Below are 17,018 nucleotides of genomic sequence, written 5' to 3'. Positions count from 1 at the left end.
GTTTCTATTTTATGTCACAAAAAGTATCAAGTATCTGTTTCTCCTCAGGAGTGTGACTTGGAAGGTCAATGGGTAATAGTGAAGCTTCTTTTAAATCAGATACCTTAAGTTTTTTTAATACTTACACTCCAGTTAATGTTGACAATCCTTTTTGGACTCATATATCTGAGAAACTTCTTTTGATGAACGATGACGATGTTATTCTTGGAGGCGATTGTAATCAGGTTTTTGACCCTATACTGGATAGAAACTCCTCTGCTAGGTTTTCTAACACAAAGATGCATTCCCAATTTACTTCCCATTATGACGCAAGTCCGCAGTTGACGTTTGGAGGTTCTGTAACCCTGACGCTCGAGTATATAGTTTTACTCTCCTTCACATCACTCACAATCCTGAATAGACTACCTCTTTTTTAGTAAATCCCTATCTCAACAGGTTTTCCATTCCGAAATTGGATCTATTTTAATTTCGGATCATGCCCCAGTTGTTGTAGATTTTGATTTGTTACTGTTCACTCAACATTCACGTAGATGGTGATTTAATAATACTGTTTTAGCTGATCCTACTTTCACAGCTCAGTTCCCCTCGTTTGCTTCTGAATTCTTTTCAATAAATTCTACCCCGGACTCTTCTCCTGTTATAATTTGGGACTCCTTTAAAGCGGCTGTCAGAGGTTTTATTCTGAATTTTGTCTCTCGAAAAAAGAAATCCTTTGAAGCTAAAACTTCCCAAATACTTGCTGAAATTAAACAACTTGAATATACTTACTATCATTCAAACTCTGAATCTTCCTTAAAAAAACCTATCGAAGCGAAATTCAAGTTTAATAAAACATCAATAGAAGATAGAATCTATACGGAATAATACTGGTATCTCCTTAGTTAAGGACAATGATATCTTAAACGAGTTTATTTCTTTTTATAAAACTTTTTTCACACCCGAACGTCAACCGAGTTCAATTGACCTTGCTTCCTATTTTAATTCTATTGATCATCCGTTTTCTCCCAATGTTGATTTTACTTCCTTAGACATGGATATCACTCTCTCCGAAATTACTAATGCAGTTTCAGTACTAAAATGGGGAAAAGCTCCAGGTCCTGATGGATTTACTATTGAGTTTTATTCACACTTCCCTAATCTACTCCTCCCACGTCTTTTACTTCTTTTCATTTCTTTTATTGCTGTTGGTGCTTCTTCCGGTACTTTCCAGGAGGCCATGATCTGTTTAATTCCTAAAGACAATAAAATCCGTCTCTTTGCAAAAATTGTCGTCCAATCTCTTTAGTGAATCTTGTCTATAAGATCTTTGCAAAAATTCTTGCTCTCCGAATCGACCCTATTTTACCTAATCTCATTGGCCCTGAACAATCGGGGTTTGTAAAAGGTTGCCTGTCCTCTGATAATTCCAGAGTCTTTTTTAATATACTTAGCAAAGCATCTACTCTTGATTATCCTCTTGCAGCTTAGCGTTAGATGCAGAGAAAGCATTTGAGAGGATTGGATGGGATTTTATGTTTCAAGCACTCAAATGGCTAGGGTTTCCCCTTAAATTCATATCCCTTATTTTGTTACTTTATTCTGGTCCAACAGCCTCTATTTTTGTTAATGGTAAAGTCTCTGATTATTTTCCTCGTCTTAGAAGTGTACGTCAAGGATGCCCTCTTTCTCCATCATGTCTTCTCATTAAAACTATCTTCCCATTGGTTTTCCCTTGATCAGAATTTACCTTTTCCTCCTTGGTTGACTATAGGAAATTATTTTATAGCTCCTTTTAAATTTGAAGAATCTCTTGCCTTTACCAACAATATTTCATCCTTTCAAAGCCCAGTCATTTCCCACACCGTACTTTCTACTGGAAATCTTGGAGAAATAAGGGATTACTTTGGACTTTGCAATTATTATTAAATAATGTCCCTTTATCTTTTACGGATCTTCAAGCACAATTTGTCGTACCTTCTTCCTATAGAACTCAATATGATCTTTTGTACCCTTCACTTTCTCAATACCTTCGATCCTTACCATCATTGTCTTCCCCCTTACCTAGCTGTTCTACGCTCTTTCCCTTATTATCGAGCAACTCCTCTGCCTCATCGTTATATACGTGTTTATCTCTGACCCCTGATAGGAGCAAGACGAACGTTGAACTGGCGTGGGAGTTGGATCTCTTGGAATGTTGGACAACCCCTTTTTGGAATAAGTTGTGGCTCAAAATCCATAAAACCTCCAGGGCTGCTAATACATCACAAACCCTATATTTTGTTTATCAACGTCTTTTATTTATTCCCGCAAAATTAACCTCTTTCACTACAAATTCTACCCCTATTTGTTGGTCCTGCCCTTGCACACATGCAGATTCACACCATATACTTTTTGACTGTCCCCTGTAAACTATTTTGGCAATTAGTTTGGTCTCAAATTAACAAAATCTTTAAAACAAAATTCCCTTCCAAAGTTTTTTAGGCTCTCTATCACCTTCCTGGCCCCAATCCCCTTTTAACTCCCAAATCATAGATTTGGTACTGGAGGTAGCTCTCCACTTAATAACTTCTAATTGGAAACAAGCTGCCAAGGTCACTTTTAGAGCCTGGTGGAATGCAGTCTGTTTCCATCACAGACTTGACACTAACTACATTTCCCCTATTTCTGTGTCCATCAAAAGAGACCTTTTATGGCTCCCTATATCTACATATTTAACTTACATTGCCTCACATTAGTTCAAATCTCTGACGAAGTTCAAAAACCTCCATGATTTACTTGTTGTCTTTGAATAATTTCTCATTAATATTCCCTTGGATTTTTTTTCGTATTGTAATTTGATATTGATGTTTCTTAATAATGTCTGTATACATTTAGAAACTGTTTCATAAAGACTACTATAGAGTAAATACTATAACAGTTTGTATATTTTCATCTCCTTTACTTCCACCCCCTTCGTTATTTACCCTTCCCTATTTTTCCTGCACAAAAACAATCCTCAGAGGAATTTCCCTCTTTCTAACTTAGCTGCTGAATACAGCACACAAAGGGGCTGATGCCGATGTCGGATGGCTCAAACTGATTGACCTCTTGTCGTCGGTTCCAGACCTGCAAGTAGTCGCAATCCTATATTTAACAATGGGAGCATGTATTCCGAACGGAATGCATACTCGCATCATTAAGTGCAGAGGTGCAGTTCAGCCCTACACCCTGTGGCAGGCACCTTTCGCCAGAAAGGGGCCGGGGGAGTACTGAAGGGTTTCCGGATGGCGGATGGACGGGCCATCGCAAGCCATTCGGAAGATCGAGTCGGCTTCCTTTCCGACTGAGCCCATCGGAATGGCTTGTCGGAAAGGAATCCGAACGGGCAAGCCCGATGCAGTTAGGATGTCGGAGCCATTCCTAACCGCATCGGGCCCTTAGAAAGAGGAAACATCGAGGAGAAATAAAGTTATTTCTCCTCATTGCGTCTCTGATGGAAAGACACATTCCCAGGTCTACCAGTGTTGGCAAATCTGGGAATGCATCAGAATGTATTGGTGGATGCCTGGAAACACCAGTGCTCCAACTCATGTAGCGCCCCCACCATCCAGTGTAACGCAAGGCTGCTACTTGCTCTGCCTTGCAATCGACCAAATGTACCAAGTCACGCTGGACCACGCAAGATCCCCATGCATGGTTTGGCATATCTGCATCTAGGTTTTGCATCACACTGCATAGCCTTGCATTGATACATTTGGCTCCTACTAAATAGAGTTGCTGACCCTGGAAACCGAGGACTCAAGTTTGAATTCTGGCCTTGGATTGTGTGGCTCAGCCTTGTCTTATTCTGGGGGAAAACAACTTAATCTACCTGTGCCTTAAAGAACAAATGTGAAATGAATTTATGTAATCCCCACTTGATGTACACGATCTTGTCGATCGACTCCCATGCTCTCATGTAACGTACAGCGATCCTTGCATCCTAAGTAGGTTCACGAATACATACATATCTCAAAATGACTGGCCGGCCGCAAAAAAGCTGGTGCGCAATTTGCACCCACTATTTGCAAAGCGCCTGTTTCTACCACAGGCCATCTATATAAGTACTAACTTAAAAATGTATTAATATAAAGAATCCCCAGTACATTTGAAGCTTGCACTGCAAAGACCTATATATTTTCAGAAATGCTTAAAAACATTTCATTTCCCACGGAGTTTGATAAAAATAATTTGCAGCTAAGGTGCCCTTCTCTGCCTTAAGTAACCAACCTACTTTGTCTGTGGTTATTAAATGAATGGGTATTTGAATGTTATAACTCGCTATAAAAAGGAACAAAAATATGTGGCAATAGACACAGCATGCGTATCTTTTAATTATTGCTGACGTGTTTACATCATGCCTTCCTCTTATTTTTGTCTAAATATCTCCGGAGCAGACCAGCTCATGCTTTGATTCACTGATCCCTTTTCATTTAAAGGCTTCCTGTATCAGCCAGGCTCCATACACTGATTTAGACCCGCCACGCACCTGTCTGTTTCCACATTTTAATGAAACCCATTAACCTCCCGGCGTATTGATTCTGCCCACCCTGTACTAAAGTACACTCATCTTCATGAAGTTTAATCTTCGATGAATGTGAAATATGAACGAAATTATTCCTCCGATAGAAATCATGTTCCCCACAAAAAATATGAAGGCACATTATTGAGAAGTAGTCCTTTAAGCCCTCGATCCAGATGTGCCTTTTTTCTACAACAGCAGAGAAAGCACTAAACTCAGCTGCGTGCTGCTGAAAATAAAATGATAAACCGCTGTAATTGTACCTTTCTTGCTGCAGGACGCCCACAAATACACAAGCCTATTGCTGCACTGACGATTTTGTAAATTCAATGCAGTTTTAATTTTAGGCACATTCTGTAATTAGTTTTGTAACTTTTCACATTAAAGGCTATGCAGTTAGTTTGTTGATTCGCTCAGCTGTGAAACATTGTGGTGCGCCATAACGGGCTATTCTAGTTAAAATCAAGCATTGGCAAAGCCAATAGCTCTCTCCTTCAGCACTGGTTTTGCCAATGTCTGTGTGTATCGTAGCCATCCGTGCGATTTTGGCTTCTACTTTTACTTTACCATTCTAAGTTGACAGTGGGGAACACCGGAATGGTAAAATTAAAATTAAAAATAAAGTGTGTGGAGCACTTTGAAATAATGGGAGGTGCTCAGTAGCAGTTCGCAGCTACTGGACTCCCCGAAAAAAAGCGAGGACGTAGGGGGGAAGGTAAAAACATTTTTTTAAATGCAGGGATAGGCGGGAAGCACCATTAACCACTAAATAAATGAAAGAGTGGGTAGGGGAGTTGCAGGGGCTCTCCCTAGCAATATTACAATTTTTAATAATGATACTGAAACAAGCATATGTCAAAGCCAGTAGGTATGTTTTGAGTATTTTGTTATAAGCATGATGTATTATTCTTGCAAATGCTTGGTATCAAGGTGTCACCTTCTGTACTCAGATGCTGCCTACAAGTACCTGTTTCTGCTTGAAAGTGTCACTTATGAAGAGTGCAAAAGGAACCATTGATGAGTAGCGCTTATGCAGAGATGGCACCTTAATGACATTTCAGAAAGTTGCTATGTAGCACTTTCTCCCTGTTTTAGTTTCACAGCGCCTAGGAACCAAATGACATATGCAGTGCAATTTAAAAATAAACCACAATCTATTTTGCAATTTCTCTGAACCACTCACTGAGCACGTTAGATACACTACAACATGGGGGCGTGGCTTGGCGCCCGAGGAACATGGCGGCTTCTTCGTGAGCGCTCCGCACCGACTGCTGGAACCTGCGCTACACGGCAAGCCTCACCTTCTCAAAACACGGTTTTGATTACCGGAAGGTGGCGAGCATGTTTCTGGCTCATCTCCGTTATCGCTGAGGCTCCCCTTCTTCACTAACTCGACGGAGTAAGTACGGTCGCTGCTCTCCAACGGCCGCAACCACCATTTTGTCTTCGCCTGAGGTGTCGAGGTTCCTGGCTGCTCCTTCTATACCATGCCTCATTTTGACATTTTACACCTTATTTTGCCCTTTTCATGACTTTCTTTAATCTGGGCATTCTTACATGGGCATTTCCTTCACCGCAACGACTTTGGTTGCTTCCTCTGACTGCAGCAGTTTTCTCATGGATGCCTGGCGGCCATTTTAGAAATCTCCACGATTTTTCTTCTTTTTTCTTTTCTTAACGCCTTGTCAAATGCGTTTGCACTGTGCTTGTTGGTTCTTGCAGATGGCGTTTTCTTGTGCCTCCTCTATTTTTATCCCACTTGCCAACATTTGTTCATGACATTGCGGTTGTCATTCATTGCTGCTAGTGTTCTGCCCTCTCCAGCATTGCCTCCTTTTATCTTTTACTTCTCCCTTTTTCTTACCTCACCATTTCTTTTTCTTTTTATTGTTCTCGCATGGGCAGAACTAAGCAGCACCTGGCATCTCCCAACTCGAACCGCACTCTGCTTAAAAACTCTAAGATTTTTTCTAAATTTTCTCAATTTGAGGTATCCCAGCAGCATCTTGCTCCTGACACATCTCCTGCAATGGAATCCTCCTTACTAATCTCAAGAAAAGCTACATCTAAACGATTAAAAAAATATCCTCCCTCACCGCCTAAACTATTATCCTCTGTTTCTGTGGAGCTAAAACTGGAGGAAATCAGGGCTCTTCGTCCCTTTATGGAAGACACCAATGCTAAGCTGCAAGTGCTCACAGACAATTGGTCGCAAATGGAAGCAAGGGTCGCCTCAGTAGAACAAAGTGTTTCCTCACTTCAAGAGTCTTCCTCCAAAACGTCTCACTTGTCTTCACAGGTTTTGTCTCTTTAACGTCAGGTGGAGGAACTTGAGAATCGTAATCGGCGCAATAATCTGCGTATCTACGGCCTTGCGGAGGGCTGCGAGGAGAATGACCCCATCACCTTTTTCAAGTCCTTTTTACCAAAGCTACTGCACCTACCAGAAGGTACCGCACTTAACATCCAACGTGCGCACAGACTGGGCAGACCTTCTTCATCTTCCTCACCTACCTCTAGGCCGAGGGGAGTTATCATGCACTTTCTAGAATATACAGACCTCTTGAAGGTCCTTCCAGCAGTTAGAGCCTCCCCTCGGCTCACCTGGTCTGGTTCTTCGTTATTTTTTGCGCAGGACTACACCAAAGCCACAGCTGCTCGACGCAAAGCCTTTTTGGACATGAGACCTGATCTTCGCGCCATCGGGGCCAGATACGGTCTCTTTCATCCCTGCCTTTTTAAGGTCATTTACAACAATAAAACGACGACCTACGAGGATCCAGTTCGTCTTCACAGCTTCCTGAATTCCTGCAGAACAACTGCTATGGATCTCTCTGAGCCTTCCTCCTCTTTTCCTCCCTGATTCTTCTGTTTTCATGCCTTTTTTACTGCTACATTTGTCTCCTTTGCATCCTTTTTGCTTGGTGCTTCTTTCTTCTATAGCCATGCTTTTTTTGGTATTAATGTAGCTTTTCTGGTTAATCCTCTATGTTCTCTTGCCTCTTTGCATTCCTTCATTGTAACTCTCTCTTCTCTCGTTACCTCTATTCTGATAGTGTTGTAGATTTTATTGTTATTTCATGTTGATATGTTCATTTAGAACATGTTCATCGGGTTTTAGATCAGGTTTCATTGCCGAGACCGCCCTCATCGAGGTGGTCCTTAGATTCAGGGGCATCAGCAATGCTGGTGCTCCTGGATCTATCTGCCGCGTTCGATACTGTAGACCACGGCAGACTTCTACAACGGTTAGAGGATATCGGTCTAAAGGACAAAGCACTGGGCTGGCTCCATTCCTATTTAACCGACCGCTCCCAGAAAGTGGCTTTGGGTTCCTTCTCCTCTAAACCAAAACACCTCTGGTGTGGGGTTCCCCAGGGGTCAGCACTTAGCCCTTTACTTTTCAATGTTTATCTAGCTCCACTCTTCACCTTGATTGCCAAATGGGGGGTCAAGGCGATTTCGTATGCAGATGATACATAACTAGTCGTCCCCTACTCAGAAGTGTCGGAGGCAGCATTCAGCAAATTTAAGGGCTGCCTTCGTGATGTAGCTAGTTGGATGAATACCAACAAATTAAAACTGAATGCAGGTAAGACTGAGGTGGTCTTTTTTGGTAAAGACATACGACCCCCACCGGACCTGTGGTGGCCATCTGAAATGGGCCCTCCGCCGATCCCCAGCACTAATGCAAAGAATTTGGGGGTGAGATGAGATGATAACCTCTCCTTCTCTTCCCACAATCAGCAGGTCACAGCAGGGTGTCTACATAAACTCAGGAATCTCTACAAGTTTCTTTCTCTATTGCCAGAAGATTGCCGCAAAACGGTAGTCCATGCGACTGTTATATCTAGGCTGGACTACGCGAACGGCCTCTACCTTGGCTTACCAAAATATTTGATTCAACGATTGCACACCGTGCAGAATGCGGCTGTGAGGCTGACAAAGCATATCCCTTTCAGACAGCGTGTCTCTCCGCATCTGCGCGAGCTGCACTGGCTCCCAGTGGTAAGCAGAATCAAATTTAAAGCTCTGACCCTGGCTTTTAGGGCACTACGGGGCACCTGCCCCAAATATCTAAAACTGAGACTCCCCCAGCTACCATCAGGCGAGGCTCCTGCGCTCGAATTCCTTGCTTCAGCTACACGCCCCACAAGTCAGAAAGGCTCGACTTGGAGGCAGGTCCTTTTCTGCTGGCACGGTGAAATTGTGGAACGCTTTACCACCCTCCATCCAGTCTGCAACGTCAGAATCTGGTTTAGGAAGCAATTAAAGACTTGGCTCTTTACTCAGAAAATCTAAGCTTCCCTTTTTGCTACTTGTTCAGCTAAGCTGCTCACACAGCACTGGGACACCTCCAGGTGAGGTAGCTGTTCGCGCTCTATAAGTATCAGTATTGTTAGACTCTGTTGGTTTTTCCATTGTCCATTGTTTGATATTCTAATGTATTCATTTCCCCATATTTTCTGCAGACCTACCACTTCGTTCCGTGGGTTCCTTCGGTTGTGCGTCTCGCTGACCTTGAAGGTCAAGCCTGTTCGATGTGGCTCCATCCCTCCCTTCGTCCTCTTTTTTGTTCCTGATCCTCTTCAATTACCTAGTCCAGTTTGTAGGTATGTTTTCCTCTTTATTGATCTTTATCCTTTCTCATATGTTCGCTTCTATTCCTTCCTTCCATTTACCTTGTGTTTCTTTTTCCTTCGGTGTCGTTCTCTGTTCTTTCTCTTCTGCCTCTCTATCATTACCTTCACCTGATCATTTGCCTTTTACACTGGTCATGTGGGTCATGTTCCCCCTCCTCCTATTTTATAACTTCGATACCTTCCCTTTTCTCTTCTTTACACTTTTTTCCTTCCTTTTTTACCTTGCAGTGCGCTTTTTTGCTTGTTTTCTTTTTTCTCTCCCTATGCTCTCTCTCCAATATTTCTCTCTTATCATCATTATGGTCTTTCACTTCCTTTGCTCTTTCCCATTGGCCTTTGTATCTGTGATTGGTGTCTGTTTTCTCATGTTTGATGTCTGTTAAGATTGTTACGTGGAACGTTAAAGGTCTTCACTCTCCTATTAAGTGTCAAAGAATTTTAGCTCATCTTGCTAAATTGAACGTAGATTTTGCTTTCTTACAAGAAACTCATTTGTCTCAGGCTAAATCTCTCAAACTTAAAAGAGGTTGGGTGGGTGAAGTTTTTTATGCTCCTGGGGATGGGAAATGAAATGGTGTGATAATTTTGTGCCGTAAGTCAATCTCTTTTTCTTTAGTTGATACAGAATCTGATCCTGATGGTAGATGGGTTTATGTCAAACTCTCTTTAAGGGGTGTTCCACTCTCTCTTTTAAATGTATATGCTCCCACATGTGGTGATCCTACTTTTTGGCACACCATGGCTTCGTCCATTACCAAATACTTGGATGATACCTTCATCCTGGCTGGAGATTGTAACCAATCTCTTGATCCTTTTTTGGACAGACAATCCAAGGTCCCCTTTGTCCCTAACAAGCCGCACAAGCTTTTTACACAGGCGATTTCACAACATAAGCTTGTCGACGCTTGGCGTTTATGTAACCCAACTACTAGGGAGTTTACCTTATATTCTCCCTCTCACCATTCCCAATCCCGGATTGATTATATTTTTGTCTCTCACCACCTCTCCCAATCCCTCACTAATGCAGAAATTGGACCCATTTTGTTATCTGACCACGCTCCTGTTTCGATTAATATCGATATTTTACCTAAAACTGTGGGGGCCAAACGATGGCGCTTTAGTAATTCCCTTCTTTTGGATCCCAAATTTACTGCTTCCTTTACCAATTTTTCTACCGAATTTTTGAGTTTAATGAGACCCCCAGATGTCCCCAAACACACTATTTGGGGTGCTTTCAAAGCTTCGGCAAGGGACTTTATAATTAGCTTTGTAGATAAGAAACGGAAACTTGCTCGCAACTATACTGGGGATCTTCTCCGCAACATCAAGAGACTGGAGCACTCCTATTATACCTCTAACTCACAAGACAGTTTGACCACCCTTGTAGATGCTAAAATGAAATTCAATAAGCAGTCCACAGAAGATGCTTCTTTATATTTGTTGAAGTCTAGTGCAAACTTTTATAGGACAAGAACAAGGCAGGGAAAATTTTAGCTAATTACCTGAAGGTTAAGCACAATAAGTAAAACATTGAAGCTATTTTTGATAATGACTCTGTTCTCAAACATAAAGATGATGACATTTTGTCTGAATTTTCTCTCTTTTATGCTAATCTTTATTCTTCTGACACTCATCCCACTGCTTCCTTCCTATCCACTTTTTTCCCTGACATTCGCACACCTCCCACTTTCCCCCTCAACCTAACCTCTTTAGAATCTGATATCTCGCAGCATGAACTACTTACAGCCCTGCGACATCTCAAAAAAGACAAAGCTCCCGGACCAGATGGTTTCACTGTTGAGTTTTACCTTCAATTTTCCAATTTTCTTTTCCCTAAGTAACACTCGCTTATAGACTCATTTGTCACCTTAGGTAGCTCCTCTTGCCTTTTTTCGGATGCTTAAATCTGTCTTATTCCAAAAGAGGGGAAGGATACTAGACATTGCAAAAACTATAGACCCATATCATTGGTTAATATAGATTATAAGCTATTCGCCAAGGCACTTGCTGCTAGGTTAGACCCTTTTTTGCCAGATTTGCTAGGCCCGGAACAGTCTGGGTTCGGTAAAGGGCGTTTTATATCTGACAACACCAGACTTTTCTTTAATTTTTATCCAAATCTCCACGCATTCAACACTCCTTGGCAGCAATCGCACTAGATGCTGAAAAAGCATTTGATAGGGTCGAATGGCCATATCTCTTTTACACACTAAAATGGTTTGGTTTTGGCCCCAAATTTATTTCAGTAATTTCCTTCCTTTATTCTAACCCTCAGGCCGCAGTTTGCGCTAATGGTTTAATTTCTTCATTTTTAAATTTAGCCAGACGGTTCCGTCAGGGTTGCCCCCTCTCTCTGTTTCTTTTCAATTTAGCCTTAGAACCCTTCCTCTCTAAACTCCGTCAAAATCAGGACATCTCAGGTTTTCAGACTCCTCATTGTCATATCAAACTCGCTGCTTATGCAGATGACATTTTACTTTTCATGTCTAACCCTACTATTTCTGTGCCCGCCTTTCTCCTGGAAGTCCATAATTATTCTCTGATTTCTGGTTATAAATTGAATAATGACAAGTGCGAAATTTTACCCTTAACAAAATTTACCTTCAAACCTGATTTTTCTTCCTCCAATTTTACTTGGAGCCCCTCTCATATGAAATATTTAGGTTTGCATGTTACTCCTCTAGTCGCAGACACATTCTCCCTTTGCCTTACTAAGTGTATCCAAAAACTTACCGATTTAACCAAAAAATGGCATCCCCTTTACTTGTCCTGGTGGAGTCGCCTCGATACTATTAAGATGATGCTGTCTCCCATAGTTCTCTATACCATCTCCAATACTCCAGTTCTCATCCCAGCAACATTTTTTAGAAAGATCAACTCAATCCTTTCTACCTTCCTTTGGAGCAAAAAGAAGCCCAGAATGTCTATTCTTAGATTAATTCGTCCTAAGTCAGAAGCGGGTGTTAATTTTCCGGACTTCCCCGCATATCAAACGGCTTTCCTTCTGCGGCAAGCCTCTTTCTGGTTGCGTGACCCAGACGACGTCTCTCCTCTTTATGGGTATCGCTTGAGCGTCTTTCCCCTTCTCCTTTCTCCTTTGCCGAATACTTGTCCTTCTCCGCAAACCGCTCACACTATCTACCCCTATAATTAAATTCACTACTAGGTTGCTCCTCTCCTACACCCCTGATTCTCCTGCTACACTCAGCGAGTTTCTCAATTCTACCATTTGGCATAATAAATATCTATTAATTAACAATAAACCCTTTTATTGGAAATCCTGGAGCGGGAAGGGTCTAATTTGGATTTCTCAGCTCTTCTCTAACTCCACTTTTCTATTCTTCCCAGCTCTTAGTCTCTCTTTTAATTTGCCTGCTTCTTTTGCTCGACAGTATTCATTACTTCACATGGCAGTCATGGCACAACACACTCACTTCGCACAACTTCCATCCCATCATTCCCCTCTCGCCCCTGCCTCACAACTTCATTCAGTTTTACACACCACTTCCAAAGCATCTGCCATTTACAAGCATCTTCATACTATAGACTCCCTCAGACCGAGATCCAAGGTAGAAGAACAGTGGGAATCTGATTTTGATACCTCTTGGCCCATTTCTTTGTGGGATAAACTTTGGACCAAACTCCGTAAATCATCTAGGGCAGTGAATGTAACTCAAACTCTTTTCTTCATATACAATAGATTGCTCTTTACCCCACATACTTTGAGCAAGCAGTTTTCCGCACTTTCAGACGTTTGTTGGTCTTGCTTTTCCTCACAAGCTACTTTATTTCACATGTTATTTTCTTGTAAAATTGTTCATGCTTTTTGGATACAAATTTGGTCCCAAATCAACTTGATTTTTCACACTCACATTCCCTTTTCTTTAGCCCACATCTTTTTAGGAAGTACCTCTCCATGTTGGGATGATTTTGAGATTAATGTTAAGATTGTTGATTTACTAATAGCTGTTGCTTTCCAACAGATTACAGCTACTTGGAAGAATTTTTCGAACATTTCTTTTAGGGCATGGTGGTATAATGTTTGCCACAATCATAGACTGGATACTGCTTTTGTATTTCCTATTCATCTTGCAACAAAACGTTTGGACCTTTGGCTTCCTATCACTTTATACCTTGATGTATGTGCTAAACGTTCATTTCAACTGTGCCCTACTTACCAGGAAGTCGCTAAACCTCCTTGATTGCCTTATACGTTCCTCTTTCTTCATTACCCGCTGTATTATATTTTTCCTATTATTTGGTGTATTCAAATTTTTGTAACTCATTTGTTCATTTGGAGTTTTCTGTAACTATTGTTTTACTGCACTGCTTTGCTTTACCTGCTTGTTATCATTTTCCTTTTTACTGCTTTTCCCCATTGTAATGACACCCTTTATTTGATCAATAAACTTTTTATGAACTCAAAAAAAATACACTACAACAGGTCTCTCTTACAGCCTAGCCAAATATGTGGTATTGAGGAAAAATCATTAATAATTAATTACAGAACTTCAGAAGTTATTGCTTCTCTGTGCACAAAACACTGGCGAATGGTGACATAAAACAGTATGCAGGATTTACTAAGGCTTTGCAGATCACAGTTTAGTTCGAAATGTTTTCTGGTATGAACTCTGTCAGCCCATGCTTAAAGCTAAATGAATCACAGTAGCCAAAGGCCAAAGGCTGAGTAGGAGATGTCCTAAAGCCCCTTTCAATATATGTATGTAGGTGTGTATGTATGGATGTATGTGTGGGAACCAGGTCGGAAGAAACTAATCAGGCAGCAGCACGATTGTTAACCACAGGCTTTATTTGTACAGTAAGTCCATTGTATAAAATATTGTAAGAATGTATCCTCTCATACCAGCACTGACTGTCCACTCCAGCCTACCTCATCAGATGTTCTTCTACATACATGCATGCATTATGCATTTAATTCCACCATTCCATCCGTACTAAACTTACAACCCCACCACCGTTTGTGTATGTTGTTTGATGACACAAGGCTCTCACCAGGCAATTAAAGTCATGTATGAGTTTGCAGGCAAAGCCTAAAAAAGATTTGTTCCTGCAGAATCCTTCATAGCTGAAGGCCATGACTGCTTCAATGGAGCACGGGCCAGATATACAACCCTTTTTTACAAGCCCAAACGGGTTTGAGACCCGTTTACACATCAAAAAAACAAAAGGGCCATCTATTAACCCTATTTAGCGACTCGCAAATGATTTGAGACTCGCTAAATAGGATTAGCGACTCGGTATTAGGAAGGGACGTTCCAAGGATGTCCCTTCCTAATAGCAAGTCTGAGCTCTATGTAAGGCTGTTTTGCAACCGCAACTGCAGTTGCAAAACAGTCGCAGTTTACCACCCTTCTCAGAAGGGTGGTAAAGGACTTGTAAATGGGAAGTGGTCCCAGGGACCACTCCCGACCCCTAAAAAATAAAAAATGAAAACGTGTAATTTTTCTTTTTTTCAATGCATCCCATTTTCCTGTAAGGAAAACAGGCTACTTTTTTTTTAACACCATCGCCGCTGCACCCATTCCCCCCCAGTGCTGAACTTTTCAGATTTACATAGTTTCATGACGAGCTGGGCTCGTCATCAGTGTGCGAGGAGGCTACACCATGACGAGCCCAGCTCGTCATGAGTGTGGAAGGGGTTAAACTGCTTTATTTAAAAGCAGTCCCAGACATGGAGGTCTGGTGAGCCCAGCAGGTCACCATACCTGGGAGGGCCAGCCATTCCTAATGGGGTTGCAAATTATGAGTGCCTTATTATTATGCATGAGGCATGAAATTTGTGACCCCATTAGGAATCACTAACAGTGTCTCTGACACTGTTGTACATTGATGTTTGCAAGTGGCAAATTGTGACTCGCAATTTAATACAATTTGCGAGTTGCAAACATCAATGGTCGTACATCTGGCCCCTGGTCTTTTAATGGTCAGTGCTACCCGATGTGGGAAGCTGCAAGCCCCTTCAATGTTTGCCTAATGGGTTCCTAATTTTCAAATAAAACAAACCTTGCCAGAGCCCTTTAGGGTGTGCAACAACCCATAGCTTTGAGTGACTGCATCTCTTCCCAAGACTTCTGCTGTTAATGAATGATGGCACCACTCAGGCAACATCTTTCATTCAGAGACACTGAGGGACATATTTACAATCCCATATCGCCAGAGAAACGTCACTTTTCATGACGTTAATATGGCGATAGGGTCTTCGCCTTATTTACAAGGCAGTGTTAAGCCTAGTTGTGGCTTAAAGCTGCATTGTAAATAAGGCCTCCTTTCATACTATGCTTAGCGTTTAAGGGGAGAGCAATGGGTGTTGCTGCTGGCATTCTACTGCAACACCCAATGGTCTGACCCTGCCCCCTATTTACAAGGGAGACGTTAATAGGAGGCAGCGCCATAATTAAGACCAGGGAAAACCTGGTCTTACCCTGGCGCAATGAGGAGAAATATTTTATTTCTCCTTGGTTTTGCTGTTTCCATGTGTGCTGCGTTGTGAAGTGAGGGAGCGAGGCGTTAAGTCAGGAAGTCTAACGCCTCACTACGCCATTTGTAAATATACCCCTGAGTGCCGGGGAAGGAGGGAGCTTAAGCATCCGCAGTCCCTGTCTCTACCTTCCCTCGGCCAATCAGGGGTAGAGTCACAGTCTTTTTTTCATGCCTACTCTTGCTTCTGCATACCAATAACAATTGGAGCTCTGGGAGGAGTGAGTTGGAAGCCTTCTTTTCATTCAATAAATTAAAGCTTCTGCCTCTTTGACTCCAGTGAAGAATTCCGTGATATAACGGACAGGCAAATAAAAGGAAAAAGTTGTGGCTGATGACATTAAAATGCTAATAGCAAAAGGACGATGCCGGTTTTATAGCCCATTGCTATTTGTCACCTCATTCTTTTCAATAGTACTTCAAACATTCCATTGTTTAAATACAAAATCCAGACTTCTAGAATTTGTTGCTCTGTCTCAAAACCTGTTTTTAACATATTATAAGGTAATTAAATTAAATATATAAGAAATATTGAAGCAAATTGCACAGTTAAACGCTTGTTGTTTTCTGCCCAAGTAATCTGTATCACCGGCTGTATTTGTTATGCTTTTGCCTAACGCTATTTGGTAATAAGGCAATTAGAATATTACTGTGCATTATAATGTTGAAAAGGAGTACATGAAAGAATGGGTTGGCAGAAAATACAACTGAAAAATTGAGTTCGTTTTGGCGTTTCACGTTTGAGGTGAAACTGCAGCATAGATATCAGTCTTGAGAAGGATACTCATTTTAAAACGCAGGTTCAACTGGAAGCGGAGACTTATTCCATGTCATTGGATCTGAATGATGTATGCTGAAGAAGTAAGATTTATTGGTATATTAAAATGAACAGAAAATAGGATTCTCAGAAGCTCGGCGAAATATAAACCAAGGCTGTGATTTAGCAGAGGTTAGAAACAGGATATTTTCGAAAAATTAGCAGTCCAATCAAATGTGTAATAGGAGTTTAGAAAAAAAAAGAAAAGAAAGATGAAGAAAAAGCTACTTAAACAGAAAAACAAATAATACTTTTCCAAGACAAAATAAGTTGATAACACAGCATAAATAACAGATGAATATTAGATAAATGTACCCCAAAGTTTATCCAGTTTCCGCAATGATTGAATTCCTCTTACTTTAGCTAATGAGGACTCCATACCATATGTTTCTTTGACCAAAAACCACCATTCCATAACACAGGGTGGGCTCCGTAGTATCCACACCCGGGCAATAGTCAATCTAGCACAGGCAAATAGAATGGTGATTAGATCTTTCTGAGGGCTATTCAGAGTCTTTCCACCTAGCAACACCACTGATGT

This window comes from Lissotriton vulgaris, chromosome 9 (genome assembly GCF_964263255.1).
Source record: "Lissotriton vulgaris chromosome 9, aLisVul1.2, whole genome shotgun sequence".
Classification (NCBI taxonomy): Eukaryota; Metazoa; Chordata; class Amphibia; order Caudata; family Salamandridae; genus Lissotriton; species Lissotriton vulgaris.
The sequence above is the reverse complement of the archived record's forward strand: the minus strand, read 5'-3'. Positions refer to the sequence as shown.